This window comes from Fukomys damarensis, unplaced genomic scaffold (genome assembly GCF_012274545.1).
Source record: "Fukomys damarensis isolate Sample0158 unplaced genomic scaffold, DMR_v1.0_HiC HiC_scaffold_23, whole genome shotgun sequence".
Lineage (NCBI taxonomy): Eukaryota > Metazoa > Chordata > Mammalia > Rodentia > Bathyergidae > Fukomys > Fukomys damarensis.
The window spans coordinates 26838997-26854627 of record NW_022900935.1 but is presented as its reverse complement, the minus strand read 5'-3'; the positions used below and the strand labels follow the sequence as shown (position 1 = coordinate 26854627).

At 46.5% G+C, this 15631-nt stretch overlaps 1 long non-coding RNA gene across 1 annotated transcript in view; it reads left to right on the top strand.

Annotated features, from left to right (window-relative positions):
* Nucleotides 1-5690, top strand: part of LOC117287339 — a 30437-nt gene extending 24747 nt beyond the window's left edge. Inside the window, exons 3-5 of the long non-coding RNA XR_004518591.1 lie at nt 275-400; nt 1726-1808; nt 3825-5690. This is a non-coding gene — a long non-coding RNA (uncharacterized LOC117287339). The remainder of the gene's footprint in view (nt 1-274; nt 401-1725; nt 1809-3824) is intronic.
* The last annotated feature ends 9941 nt before the right edge of the window (nt 5691-15631 follow it).

The following is a 15631-nucleotide window of genomic DNA, read 5'->3' as shown; positions in this document are numbered from 1 at the left end:
CAAAGCTTGTGGCCTGAGACCAGGGAAGGCTGGGTCTAGCAGTCCCTGGCTGGATGACTTTAGGCAGATTCCTTACTATTCATAAACCCTAGTTTTCTCATCTGTAAGATAGTATGGCAGGCTGAATGTGGTTCCCACCCTCAAGATGTCTGTAACAACCTGTCTACAGCTTGTGAATACAATGCTCAGTAAGACTAAAGGGATTTAGCAGATATGATTTGGCTAAGGATCTTGAAATGGGGGATCATTCCGATTATCTCCTGTGTCATCACAGTGGTCCCTGAAGAGGAAGGCAGGAAGGTCACCGTGTGAGTGGGAGATGTGATAGCAGAAGCAGAGACTGGAGTATGCAGGGACCATGAGCCGTGGAACACCAGCAGTCCCTGAAAGCTGAAATAAGGTGAGAGTGCATTATCCCCTCAACAGCCCATCCACCATCTTGACCCTAGTCCAGTGGGACTTGGTTTAGACTCTGACATCCAAATCATAAGATGATGAGCTTCTGTTGTTTTATTTGGAGGGGGGGTACAAGGAATCAAACTCAGAACCTTGCACTTGCCAGGCAGGTGCAGTACCACTGAGCTACATCCCCGGCCCAAACTTCTGCTGTTTTAAACCACAAGAATTATAGTGATTTGTTAGAGCAGCCATGGAAAACTAATTTGGTTGAGTATCACATTCACATCTCCAGGGTTCTTGTAAGAACTAAATGATTCCACACATAAAGAGCCCTTAGTGTGAAACTTGAGGTAGAGAAGAGGCTCAAGGTACGCCCCCTGGTGCTGTCTCAGCCCTGACCCCTTCACAGTTCTTGACAACTTGGCCTTTAATTGCCTGTTTACATCTTGGCCCATCCCTCCAGACTGTGAGCAACTTGAGGCAAGTACACAGTATCACTTTAATCTTGGTATCACCAAAGTCCAGCCATTTAGCAAGTAGTAAATAAACATGGACTGAATGAATGAATGCTGGTATTTTTCTATACCCAACATAGTTTTAATCATGTGGTTGGGTGCAGTAGAATCCCAGAGACAGAGTAACAAAACTCTAGAACCCAAAGAACCAAACCTTAGAATCCAAGTGCCAGGAGAGGTTGGAAGTGGCTGGGGTTCAGCAAGGCAGACAGGGGAATGAATGTCCAGCGCCCAGCTGGTCTTGTCTGCATTGCAGACTTCCAGGTGGCTTTTCCTTGCTGACACTGTGAGAGGTTGAAATTCCTGGGCAGTCCCAGAGAGACAGCTTACCACCTCTGGATTCAGATTTCCAAATCTGGTTGCTGCCTCCAGGTCACAGGGGATGCTAGTAAAGGTGGCATCTGTGGTCAGCAGGTCCAGCCACAGATCACAGTGGTCATGAAGTAGATGATCACCATCCAGTAGCCACTACTATGTGCCAGACATGGTGTGAAGCACTATACATCATTACTTATTTCTTGCCCAAGTGTCTATTGATAATTTGCACTTACCAGGAAAGAAATTGAAGTTCAGACAGATTATGCAGTTTATCCCAAGGCACACAGCTCACAGGTAGTGTGTGAAGACTCAAAGCCTCACCCATTTCCCAAGAGCCAACTCTAATCATCCCCAGCCTCTACTACCTCCTAAGCTTCCATGGGCTCAGCTTTTTCATCGCCTATAGAACTTGTGTGGACCTCAAGACAGCCTGATGTAATTGTCTGTGCCCCTTCTTGAGACATTTAACAAACATCTGTCAAACCTTTTCTAGGTCAGGACTTGCTCTGTTCATTGGTCATAGGAAGGTGGTCCAGCCCATTTGGGAGACAGACCCTGGTCAATCACAGCACAATGGTAAGGAGGAGGACAGTGGGACATGGAGGCCATGGAGACTCAGGGGTAGCTGTCAAAACCTGACAGGCATCATAAATAGAGCTCTCTTGGTAACAGACAGACGCAAAAAGGGAGGGTGAAAGGGAGAACTGGGAGCCAAAGGAACAGCATACACAAGGGCCCAGAGGCAAGAGTAGGGCATATTCAGGAAAACAGGTCATTTGGGGGTGGCCAAGGTTGGTGGGGCAGAGGGGGATGAACTGGAGCACGAGCAGGGCCAGACATAGACCGTAATGTAAAGAGTGCCCTGGAGGACAGGTGGGCAGTGTGCACAGGGTATGAGCAAGGGAAGCGAAGCGCTTGGTCAGAGTTTCTAAAATAATATCACTGCCACCTAACACTGTACTTGAGCCTCAGCCATTCATCTAGGTACCTCACATGGATTCATTCACTCATATCATTAACATTATATAACATGCCCAGTTTACAGATGAGGAAACTACAGCACAGAGAGGTTGGCTAATATGCCCAAGGCCATATAACTAGGAAGTGGCAGAAATGAGATTCGAACCCAGACAATCTGGCTTCAGAGTCCAAGTGCTTATCGTAGCTGAACTCTTCCAAGAGGCAGGATTTCAAACATGTAAATGACACCAGAACTCCCCACAGGGTGGAGCAAAGAGGAGGGGCTGGGAATTCTGGGCCCGGCTGCCCAGTGAAGAGGTCCAGCCCAGGAAGAGGAATCCTGCTGTCCAAGCTGCTTTGGACACAAGGTCAACCACACATAGCCGGTCACTATTGGACCGCAGCCCATAGTATGCTGATGCTTCAGAAACCCCTCCCCCACCCACCCGCCCACAGGGCTGCTGTGAGCTCTGGGGCACTGCCTTATCATCTTCCCGGATTTCTCTGGGGTCTCTCCAAGCCCTGAGTTTGTGGAAGGAAGGCCTTTCCGCTTTGCTACAGATCCTATCTTCCCGTGTGTTTCCCATTAGCAGAGCGATTAGCACTCATCCATTTGCATAAGCGCAGAGGTCCCCACACCAAGCAAGCCTCGGCCTCTGCTTGGCTGGAAAGCCTTGCAAAACCCACCCTGATGGCTTCTTGGAGGCCACTTACTCTTTCTCTGTGCCTCAGTCTCCCCCATTTTGAAGTGGGGATAATGATACCATGTGCTCCACAGGGCCTTTGTGAGAATCACATGAAGTATAATTGATGAAGTACCATACATAAGGGCTCACAGCCTGTTCTTAATACCATGCGACACATCATCACAGTTAGAGGAAATATCCTACTTTCCAATCCCATTAGAGCCATTCCTTAGGGGATTATAACACACTTTTGATAAGTGAAATGTTATATATATTAAAGGGGGGAATTGTGGCGGTTTAAATTAAATAGACAGTGCTGGGCCTGGTGGCACATGCTGGTGATCCCAGCACTTAGGAGACTGAGGCTGGAGGATCGCTGTGAGTTCAAGGCCAGCCTCGGCTACGCAATGAGTTCAAGGTCAGCCTGGAATACAAGTGAGACCCTGTCTCAAAAATCCAAAAGTAAATAAGTAAATAACTAGTACATATACATGGTGAAATGATTGTCACATTCAAGCTGATTAGCATATCCATCCTTTATACAATGGCCGGATGGGTAAGAATATTTAAGACCTAGTTTCTTGGCAAACATCAAGGCATGCTATAGTATTACTAACCTCAGTTACCATGCTGTACACCATATCTCCAGAACTTGTTCATCGCACGTAACTGCAACTTGGTACCCTTGGACCAACTCCTCCCAGTTTCCCTCTTGCGCGAACCTCTGGTAGCCAGCCTTCTACCTCCGTTTCTCCATTCCATTTTTTTAGATTCCATATATGAGAGCATAAAGTGCCCAACTTATTTTATTTAGCTTAATGTCCTTCAAACTCACCTGTGTTGTCACAAATGGCAGCATTTTTCTTTTTTAAATGATAAATAGCACTCACACGCATGTGTGTATTTTTAAGTGACTGCCCCATTTTCTTTCTTTATTCATCCCTAGGTGAACAAGTGGGTTGTTTCCATATCGTGGCTGTTGTGAACAATGCTACGGTGAACATGGGAGTACAGATATCTTTTGAGATGTTGACACCACTTCCTCTGCCTGTGTCCTCAGACATGGAATTGCTAGGTCTGCCATAACCATCCTGAACTGCGAGTGGGAGTGAACCTGCTTTACTCATGGATCAGGACTCAGGAATCACTGGTTCCTGCAAACTATGAACTGGGAGTTTGCATGATGTTTTGTGATGTTCTCTCATCTAATTCTTATAATTGTCCCCATTTTACAGATGGGGAAACTGAGGTGTAGAGATGTAAGGTCACTTCACATTCCTTTGGAGCCAGATATACCTGGCTCCGCAAGTCTGTGCTCTCTCTGCTAAACTATGCCATCCCTCTACTTAACTCACCCAGACCCAGGACTCTTCAGAAATGCACTGAAAGCAGTGAGCCCGTATGGAGCTGCCACCTACCCCACTCCAAAGACATAAGTCAAGATGACAGCAAGTGTTGTTTTGCAAAATAACACAAACAAAAGCCAGCAGTCATTAGACTCTTGCTAGATGACGGCATTCTCATGAATTGAATACTCACAGGCAAGATATCCCATGTTAGAGGTAAGGAAATTGAGAAGGAGAGAGAGAGAAAAACGGGGGCGGGTATCTCCAAGGTCATGAGGCATATAAATGGCAGAGCCAGGATTTGAATTGGACTTGGAATTCCAGACTTTGTGCTCTTAACTTTAACTTTTATACCCAATACTGGAGATACTGAGAAGTGAGACGTGTCTCCCCCCCCATACACACACACACCACTTCCAATGACCCAGGATACTACCTGTTCTGAACCAGCCCACCTACCTTACTGTGTCCCAGATGTTGGTAAATAAGAAAGGAGGTACATTCCAGAGTTCCAAAGGCCATGTTCCCAAGCCCTGCTTTGGAACGAGCCACCCCCTAGTATAGGGGAGGTGGGCAGCCTTAGGGGCCATTTCCCTATCGGGGCTTGTTGCTATTTAAATACCATCGGCTGCAGATCATGCTCATGATATGAAGATTTGCTGCTGTTTCCAAGCCCTCACTGAGGTCCATCTGTTACCCCTTAGAAGGAACTCAGTGGCCCTGGCTGAGTTTCTGGGAAAGCAGATAGAAGGACCTGTGCATAACCTATTGTGCTACCTAGCAAGCATACATCCCAGCTTCCAGGATGTCTGAGGAAAGAAAACCTCTCAGGCCTCTTAACATCCTCCTTTATCACCATCCTGGGTGTCTTCTCCAGGGCCTACCTAAGGAAGAGGATCCTGACCCTTCTGGGAACCCAGCTGGCCCTGAAATACATTCCATCCATCCAGTGCCCAGACCTCACAGCCAATACACTCCCATGGTCAGCATCACAGGAGCCAGCTCCTTCTGGACTCAGGGCTCACCTAGAACCCAGACACAGCAACTCTAACTGTAGAGGTCTTTGTTGATGACAGTACCGCTCTAAGACTCTGCTCCCAAAAAACAGAACTGATGAGACTGGGTGGACATGGTGTGGACAAGCATCCCAATAAGGGAAAAAAGGAGGAAAAGAAACAATTCTGCATGTGTGAAAACAATCACTTGCCAGGAAAATAGCCCCCTCAGACCTGAGCCCAGAAGCCCAGGCTCCATGATCTCCTGTATCTATCTGTTCCTACCAGACAAAAAAAAAAGCCAAGTGCCAAACACAAGATCAGAACTTCAGCATGAGTTCTGTCCCTGGCTTCCTGTATGACCTTAGGAAAAGATATCTCTCCCTGAGCCCCTCTAAAATAAGAGGTTGGGCAGGGGTGTAGCTCAGTGGCACTGTACCTTTTTGGTAAGCACAAGGTCTTGAGTTCGATCCCCGGTACAGTAAAAAAAATGTTTAAATTAAAAATTAAATATTAAAAAATAAGATGAGAGGTTGGCCTATGAAACAACCTAGAACTGACCATAGAGATTTCCATAGCTGCTCCTATCAGCCTCATATGCTTGGAGAAGCACTCACTATTGACCAGGTGCCATCGTGAAAGTGTTTCCACTCCTTCTGTGTCTCACTCCTGTCTGCCCTCGTTGTGTCCCTTTTGATAAGAAAAAGCAGAGACCTAACACTGGAACAGGCTTAGAGAAGATTTATAGGATGTGGATCTGCCAGGGGCAGACCTACTGGCTGGAAGCCCCCATCCCTTAAGCCAAGCAATTGTCCCATGAATTAAAGACATACCCTAGATTCTGGAGGGGGCAATGGGGACTGACTCATTTGCACTCAGACCACGAACCAGGCTATGCTAAGGAGCCTGCTCTTTGGCTCAGAGGAGGAAGTGGACCTTTTTATGAAAATGGCTTGAGCTTTTCTTTCCTCAGGAAAGCCTTTTTTTTTTTAGTAAATAAACAGTTGAGACAAGTTAGGGATTCAGCTGTAAACTCCAAACCCAGAAGTGCAAGACTCATTCCAGCCTCCATCCCTGGGACCCCCACCTTCTGTGGAGTGTGGACTATGGGTAGGAGAACAGAGACTAAATTCCTTGGCAAGGCTACAGCTGCATGGCCAGGAGCCTTGAGATGCTCCTGAAGATGGTGGGTCATGCCAGACAAGCCCACCTATTTCTTCTCAAGGCCCACCTGCCTCAGCCACCCCTTCACCGCACTTCCTCCACCAGGAAGGCCTTCCCCCTCCCCACTTGGATAACTCCCAGACACCTTTCTACACTCAGCTCAGGACACTGTCTCCTCCAGGAGACCACCCCAATGTCCAGGTGGAGAGATCCTCCCTATTCAAGTGGAGCCCAGGGGTTGTTGCCCTCTAGTATATGAATGATCCCTCATCCTCTCTCCACGGCTTAGCAAGAGACTGCAACATAGTGCGCATTTCAAGAAGGTTGGTTAAACTGGGGAGAGGGGGCACACGCCTGTGGTCCCAGCTATTCAGGAGGCTGAGGAAGGAAAGTTATTTGAGATGAAGAGTTTGGAGCCAGCCTGGGCAACACAGTGAGACCCTGTCAGGAAGGGAAGAGGAGGAAAGGGAAGGGAAGGCGGGAAGAAAAGAGGCTGATTGAACTGAGCTGACCGTTGTCAGGGCAACGTAAGAAAAAATGGAGTTAGTAAGTTTATGCGTTGGATCCAGAAAGGTTCAATGAGCTCTGTGTGCCCCGCTCTGTGCCATGGGTATGAGTTGCTTTAACAGGATTACTGGATAGAATTAAAAAGTGACATCAAGCACCTAGCATAGAGCTGAGTGAGTGAGTGAATGGATGGATGGAGTACTAGAGGTAAATTTCATTGAACTACTAACTACGCCGGGGTGATCAATATTGGGATCTCTTCAAGAAGTCATGGCTGCCAACTGCACAGCCCTCTGTGCTTCGTGATAACTTACTGTCCTCTAACACTACAGATGGCCTTACTGTGTGACCAGCATCCCTCCTGCCCTCTTGGACACCATGTTCTTTCCAGGGACAGGCCATCCCTCCCTGCCCATTCCATATAGCTGGACTTGCCTAGCCTTGCTGAGACCTAGACCCTTCCCTGGCCTGAACTGTGTCCTTGCTGAGATAGCAGGGAGAAGGATTGCTGTCATCTCTTCCTGTATGCACCCCCACAGGGCCATTACAGGCCCACCTGAGCTTTCCTGACCCCACATTCTCTCAGGAGCCCCTAGCCTGGACACCCTCAAGGAGGAGGTTGGGAAACCCTGCCCCACACTGCAGAGATAGTAGCTTAACAGCAGTCACAAATAGAGATGACAGGCCTTGCAGGAGGAGGCAGGTGAGATGGGTGGGGGAGGGCGCCTACTCATCGTTTTTCCAGTGACCCTGACAAGGAGCTTGCCAAGGCCCCCCTCCCACTAAAAGAAGCAATCAGGAGAACAACATGTATATTTGCATAACATTTGCATTCAATTTGTTTCTAATTTACATACATCCCCTAGCCAGGGCCCATCCTCTTGGGTAGTTCTCTAAGTGAGCATATCCCTCCTGTCCTAGCAAGTGCCAGCCTTGTCTCAGAGCTTCTGAAGTCTCCTCTCTTAATCAGCCTAGGTCATCAAGGGCATGGGCTTGGGGCTGGACTTCTGGGGATCAAGCAGTTAAGGATCATGACCTGCATAAGACTATGGACTGAGACCTCTACACACTGTGAGTCAAAGTAGATCTCTCTTTCTTTCACTTATGGCTGTTGGATATTTTGTCCCAGCAATGAAGAAAGGAATTAAGACAAAGATGAATAGTTTCCTTTCCTGCAACAGAGTCAGCCAGCCAGGGAGAGGTGAGAGCGTGGAACAGATGTCTGTAAGACTCTATATGGCCCCTGCCCCACCCCAAGCTCACCACCTGCCTTCAACAAAACACTGGAATAAATGCAACCAGGAGTGGGAAATTCTGACTGAGCTAGACAAAGTGTGGAAGATTTTAGGAGGTAAGGACTTGAACAGAGCTTCAGGAAGTGGAATGTGACTGGGTAAATGGAGCCACAGTGATGACGGACAGAGGCCATTCACCCACAGCATGATTTAATTCTCCATTTCATACATCAGATAGATGATTGACAGACAAAAGATGCTCAGATAATTGATAGATGATAAATGATTAAGAAAACAAATGATTGATAATTGATAAATAGAAAATAGATGAGAAATGATGAATAGGAGTTATATAAATTATATAGATTAGATAGATAGATAGATAGATAGATAGATAGATAGATAGATAGATAGATAGATAAATAGGTAGGCAGAGGTATGAGTGGATGGATGGGATAGATGCCTGGCTCTGGGCCTGATGCCAGAGATGCAGTAATGGGTTAAGTGTGCTCCCTCCAGTCAGACAGACAAGCAAGCAATTAATTAAAATTCAGCATAGTGAGAGAGAGCTATGAGAGCTATAAGCTATTCAGCATGGCTAGAGAGATGCACAAATTGTTGTGGGACCACAGAGGAGGGGACTATTAATTCAGGTGGGAAAGGAGATAAGAAAGGATGTGGAAAAGACATTGCCACAGAGTGACATTTGAACTGATTGTCCTAAAAAAGGTCATGAATAGGACAGCATGCAGGGAAAAGTATTCCAAGGAGAGGAGGCAGACTACAGCAAAGCTTGAAGGTATGGAGACATACAGAGGGGCCAAGTAGAGCAAGAATACCAGGAAGACTGGATCCACAAGGATTGAAGTAGACGGACATCTTGACAAACTCCCTGAGCTAGAAGAATGGGTGACGAATTCTTTGTAAAAGGTACCTAGTTTAAGGGAACACTTCTGAACTGGAAAGCTGGGAGACTGGGAAGGGCACTTACAGATATGGGGTAGCCAAGAAAAGATATGATATGGAAAGAAAATGGTAAAGAGTGGATGGATGGATGGGGGTGGTATGTGGAAAAGACATTGCCACAGAGTGACATTTGAACTGATTGTCCTAAAAAAGGTCATGAATAGGACAGCATGCAGGGAAAAGTATTCCAAGGAGAGGAGGCAGACTACAGCAAAGCTTGAAGGTATGGAGACATACAGAGGGGCCAAGTAGAGCAAGAATACCAGGAAGACTGGATCCACAAGGATTGAAGTAGACGGACATCTTGACAAACTCCCTGAGCTAGAAGAATGGGTGACGAATTCTTTGTAAAAGGTACCTAGTTTAAGGGAACACTTCTGAACTGGAAAGCTGGGAGACTGGGAAGGGCACTTACAGATATGGGGTAGCCAAGAAAAGATATGATATGGAAAGAAAATGGTAAAGAGTGGATGGATGGATGGATGGATGGATGGATGGAAAAATTAGATTCAGTAATTGGCTTATTTTTATAAAAATCAGGTGAACTGAACTGGTTAGTAGGTGGTTGCTGCTGGCTGGATCTGCATATAGGATGGAAGGAAAGAAGAGAGGGAGGGAGGAAAGACACACACTGGCTGGCCAACTGAATGCTGACTAAGATGAATGGCTGATTCTGGTGTGGGAAGGGAACCTATTCATCTGTGCTTAGTTATTTTCTTCATTGCTGGGACAAAATACCTGACACCCACAACAGAAGGAAAAAGAGGTCTATTTTGGCTCACAGTTTATAGAAGTTTCAGTCCATAGCCAGCTGGCTCCAAGGCAAGCATCATGGCAGCTGGGCATGAGGAGAAACAGCTCGTGGCATGGCAGCGGGAAACAAAGCATGATCAAGGAAGGAGGGAAGGAGGTAGACCCCTCCCGATCACATCCTTAGTGACCTATTTCCTCTGAATAGGCTTCACCTCCCTACATCACATTTAGCTATAAACTCATTAGTGGACTGACCCATTAATGAATATGACAGCTCTACGATCCAGTCACCTCCCTAAAACTCCACCTATGAGCACACGAGGCTTTGGGAGACATCTAGATATAAACCATAAGAATCTGTAAGGAGATTTGGGAAAATAGAAGCCTCCCAGATTGATAGAGGGGATAATTTTCCACTTGAGATATAGAGACCCTATTAATAATACTAATGGTGATGGCAAAAGTTTGCATTTGAAGATAACCCTTAAACTTACAAAGAATAACTACCTATTTTACTTTATTGAAGAATATCATTAGCAAAACCCTGTCTCAAAAAAACAGAGGAAAAAAAGGGCCTAGATATGTAGCTCATTGTGAAGTTCCATAGTTAAATTCCCAGCACCAAGGCAGGTGGGGAAAAAAGAGAGAGAGAGACCCACGGGTGTGAAATTCAGGTTCAACACTCTGTAACTACCTCAGCTAGAAGTTAGACAGCTAGAGTGACAGATGTTTCCTAACTGGAATTTAGCGCACTTGGTTAACTCCCGTGGCTCAGGGGAGAGCGATGATAAAATGGAGATGAGGGTGGGAGGTCGTCAGTGGTAGGGGGTTTGCCTAGCAAGCGTGAGATCCTGGGTTCCATCACCACACACTGGGGAAATAAAGCTCCAGAAGGAGCACGCGACATAGGCACTATCCTGAAGAATCCAGGAGATGTGCTGGCTGACAGTGGGTCTCAAGTACCCACTAACAGCAAATGTCCGGCCCACGCTGGCCCCGAGTGGGTCCGGAGGGGCAGAAGAGGGGGGAGTGTAGTGAGTAGGGAAGTGCAGAGAAGGACAAAGGAAGGTCACACACACCCTACGTTTGCTGCCAGTGAGCCTGCCGTGACTGAGCTTGGCAGAGGGAATGAGGGAGGCCTCAGGGACAGGAGCACCCAGGCCTAAGTGAGGGAAGGGGTCTTTACTCACGGGAGCCAAGGGAGGGGCAGCTGGCGGATGGAGAGGTAGACGAGTCCAAGAGGACATAGTGTTGGGAAATTATTCATTTGTTTAGTCCTCTTCCATCCATCTACTCCATCTATCCAAAATTCTTCCCATGCTTGGAGGTTTTAGGACAAGAACTTGTTGGTCAGGGGCAGCCAGGGACCACGCCCTGGAAAGACAAAGCCACGCCTCAGGCCACAGGGCTCCTGCTCAGCTCAAATGTCTCTGCCCAACCTGGCCACCTTCCCTTCTTCCCACATTCCCAGCTTTCCTGGACTAATTGGAAAGTATTCGTGTCTCTTCCACCCAAAAGAAAAAAAGCTAGCTGTGTGACCTTAGTCAAATCAGGAACCCCTCTGAGCCTCAATTTCTTTGCCTATAACACAAATGCGATAATCCTAGGACTTTTGGAAAAAATGAAATGCAAACTATCGCCCATTTTTATATCTGTTAAAGGTAAATACAATTATATGAAGTTGTGGTTTTTAAAATTTTTCTTTTTACCTATGGAAATTTTTTTTTTTTTTTTTTTTAGCCAAATGCGGTGGTACTTGTAATCCTAGCCACTCAAGAGGCAGAGCCAGGAAGATTTCTTGAGCCTAGCTCAAGACCAGCCTGGGCAACGATAACCAGTCTTTGATTCAAAAATAATTTTTGCAGGGCATGGTGGCACATGTCTATAATCCCAGCACTCAGGAGGCTGAGGCAGGAAGATCACCTGGTGTTCAAGGCCAGGCTAGGCTCCACAGTGAGTTCAAGGCCAGCCTGAACCACATAGCAAGACCCTGTCTCAAAAAATTTTTATTTTTAATGTTTGAGGTAAGTAAGTTTATTGTCCACTTGATTGGCTTGCAAGCTATCCAAGGGGATTAGTAAAACTTCTCCGTGTGTCTGGGTGGGAAATGGAGGGAGGCAAGACCTTGAGTAGCATACAGGGTCCCTCACTCATTCCTCTCTGGTGCTATTCCTCTCCTCTGCTTCCCAGCTGCCCTGACCTAAGCAGCTTTGCTCCCCCACACTTTTCTGCCATGATGTTCTTGCCTTGGGGCCAGTCAACCATAGACTGAAATTTCTGAAACCGTAAGCCAAATAAACCATTCCCCCCTTTAAATTGTTTGTGTCAGGTATTTGGTCCCAGCAATGGAAAAGTGAAAACACTGTTGTATATGTTTAAAATTTTTTTTAGGGTGTGAGGGTGTGTAGCTCAATGGTAGATGACTTGCCTAATACCTGTGAAGCCATGTTCGATCCCAGCAACACACACACACACACACACACACACACACACACACACACACACAGTAGTGTTTTTACAGTGAGTAAGAATTATGTATCTAATAATGTAAAAAAGCAAAAGCATAAAAAGCTAAGTTATACTTGGGGACTGACAAAAGTTAGTTTTTAACAAAAAGCCAGGAATGTGCCTATAGTCCCAGCAGGAGGCTGAGGTGGGAGAATCATGTATTTGAGGCCACCCGAGGCAACTTAGTGAGTGCTGTCTCAAAAAAATAAACCAAGATAAAGTCAAAAGGGATATTTCCTGTGTTTTCTTTTCTTGTGAGGATTCTTCTATGAGGATTATTTGTATAATCATTAATCGTGGATTATTATCTCTATCTTATAAATGAATAAACTGAGGTTCAGGAATACTAGTTAGTATACCCACTCATAGAGGGTAAGTGGTAGGGCCAGCACTCGAATCTTCTGTGTAAAAGCCCAATGGCCATTACATTACAAAACAAACACATTTTTGTATGAAGTCTTTCTCCTATTCACTGTCATTCTTTTTTCTTCCTTTTTTTGGGGGGGGTGGGTATCAGGGATCAAACTCAGGACCTTGTGCTTGCGAGGCAGGCAGCAGAACCACTGAGCCAAATCCCCAGCCCCTCTTTTCTCTTCTTTTCAGTACTTGGGCTCAAATCCAGCCTGCAATCCAAGCACTCTGCCCCTGAGCTACAACACCAGCCTCTCACATTCAGTTATTAATTATCATGGATGTCCAGTTGTCACATAGCTAAGAACAGTGAAACATCAGCTGTCTGGATCCTTTGCTTAATGCGCTATTCCAGATATGGGAACTTTGGGATAGTTGCAGGCTTAAGAGTCAACTCCGATAACTCTTAAAACTTGTTCTTTAAAAATATGAGATATTCTCTAATTTCTTAAATCACAATATACAGAAAGTAATGTAACTATTTCCTGATGTCTAAGGGCAGCTCATCCAGCTCAGCCTGACTGTATACATCTCCTCAGAGCTTTTCCTTAGCTTGTACCTAGATGTCCCCTGAAAGCCTCATGCACTCATAGGTGGGGCTTCTCAGAGGTGGCTGGATCTTGGATGGGTGCATATGATTAAGGGTGTGTGATACCTGGATTAGTCCCCTCATTGGCTTAGCATAATTACAGATGTGGCTGAATGAATTTACTGAAGAGGGAAGCCAGACCCTGGATGTGGGTGGCTCTACTTGATAGGCTTGTATCTTGGAAGGAATATGAAGGGACAGAGAGAAGTCAGGTTCACTGCTTCCTGCCTGGCCTGCCCTGGACTGTTTCTCTTCACCTGTGCCCCTCTGCCTTGGAAGCAGTGTACCATGGACTGAAATCTCTCCAAACTGTGAGCTAAAATAAACCTTTCCTCCCTTAACTTTGAGTGTTGAGTATTTTGTCCCCAAAACAAAAAGTAATTGAGACACTTCTTTCTACTACTTTCATTTTCTCAATAATAATAATTGGGCCGTGGATTTAGCTCAGTGGTTCGGTGGCCTGCCTTGCAAGTGCAAGGACCCGAGTTCAATCCCCAGTACAAAAAATAAATAAATAAATAAATAAATAATAATAATAGTAAGGTTTATTGCACACTAACTCATGCAATGGCCCTAAACCTGGCAGGTAGACATTTGTTTCTCCTGTTTGATAGAGAAAGAGAGGAGGCACTGAGTGGCCCAAGGTCACAGAGCTGGCAGGCCACAAAGCTAGAACATGAACCCAGGCAGAGCTGCTCTGGCAATGGAACTAGACGCTTCCAGCTGCTGTGGCACTCGGGTCTCACCTTGCAAGTCCAAAGTGTTTCAGAGCACAGATGCCACCACCAGGGAGCTGAGGGTCCAAAGAAAGCAGGCACATGCCCTCCACCAGAACCTAAGACCTGCCGCAGGCCACAGCAGGGCCACATTCTTCTCTCCTTTGTTCCCACCTCCCACCATTTATAGTGCTCACAGATTGCCAGCCCTTTCCTCCAGCCCTGCCAGTTCTGAACTTTAAACCTTCGGATTTTTTCTGGTTCTTGACAAATGGAAAAAGTATCATTCTAAGGACTACTGTGTGTGTGAGTGTGTGTGTGTGTGTGTGTGTGTGTGTGTTTCCCTGCCCATAGAAACAAAATGACATGTGTGCCCCCCCCCTAAACTCCCAGTTGCATAACACTGGGAGAGACAAGGAGCTAGAGAGAAACACAAGGAGGTGGCCACAGCCAACTACCTATGCCCCCATCCTGCCATGGGCCACACAGCAAACCCCTCTGTGGCCCAGTCCTTTTCCCTTTCCTTCTGCAGGGAATTACTGTTGTGGCCTCATACCCAACATGTAAAAGGTAACATTCTTGCCCACCTTCCAACCCCATCACCCACAACTCCCTCGCATGAGCCCTGTTTTCCAGGCAAATTAGGCTTCTCGTTGATCTCAACACACGTGCATTTCACGTTTTCCTAACTCAGAGTCTTTACCCACACAACTTCTCCTCCAGAAATGCCCCTCCTTTCTTCAAACCCTACCATCTTTCAAACTCCTACTTGAGACAAGCACCTGACTGAGAACCTACTATTTGGTTGTAGGTGCTGGGGATACACAAGTAAGGCAGCTGGAGTCCCTGCTCAGAAAATGGCCATTAAAAAGTAATCACACAAGGGCCAGGGATTTAGCTCAGTGGTGCCTCCACCTGCCTCACAAGCACAAGGTCCTGAGTTCGATCCCCAGTACCACCAAAAAAAAAAAAAAAAGTAATCACACAAGGGCCAGGGATTTAGCTCAGTGGTGCCTCCGCCTGCCTCACAAGCACAAGGTCCTGAGTTCGATCCCCAGTACCACCAAAAAAAAAAAAAAGTAATCACACAAGGGCCAGGGATTTAGCTCAGTGGTGCCTCCGCCTGCCTCACAAGCACAAGGTCCTGAGTTCGATCCCCAGTACCACCAAAAAAAAAAAAAAGTAATCACACAAGGGCCAGGGATTTAGCTCAGTGGTGCCTCCGCCTGCCTCACAAGCACAAGGTCCTGAGTTCGATCCCCAGTACCACCAAAAAAAAAAAAAAGTAATCACACAAGGGCCAGGGATTTAGCTCAGTGGTGCCTCCGCCTGCCTCACAAGCACAAGGTCCTGAGTTCGATCCCCAGTACCACCAAAAAAAAAAAAAAGTAATCACACAAGGGCCAGGGATTTAGCTCAGTGGTGCCTCCGCCTGCCTCACAAGCACAAGGTCCTGAGTTCGATCCCCAGTACCACCAAAAAAAAAAAAAAGTAATCACACAAGGGCCAGGGATTTAGCTCAGTGGTGCCTCCGCCTGCCTCACAAGCACAAGGTCCTGAGTT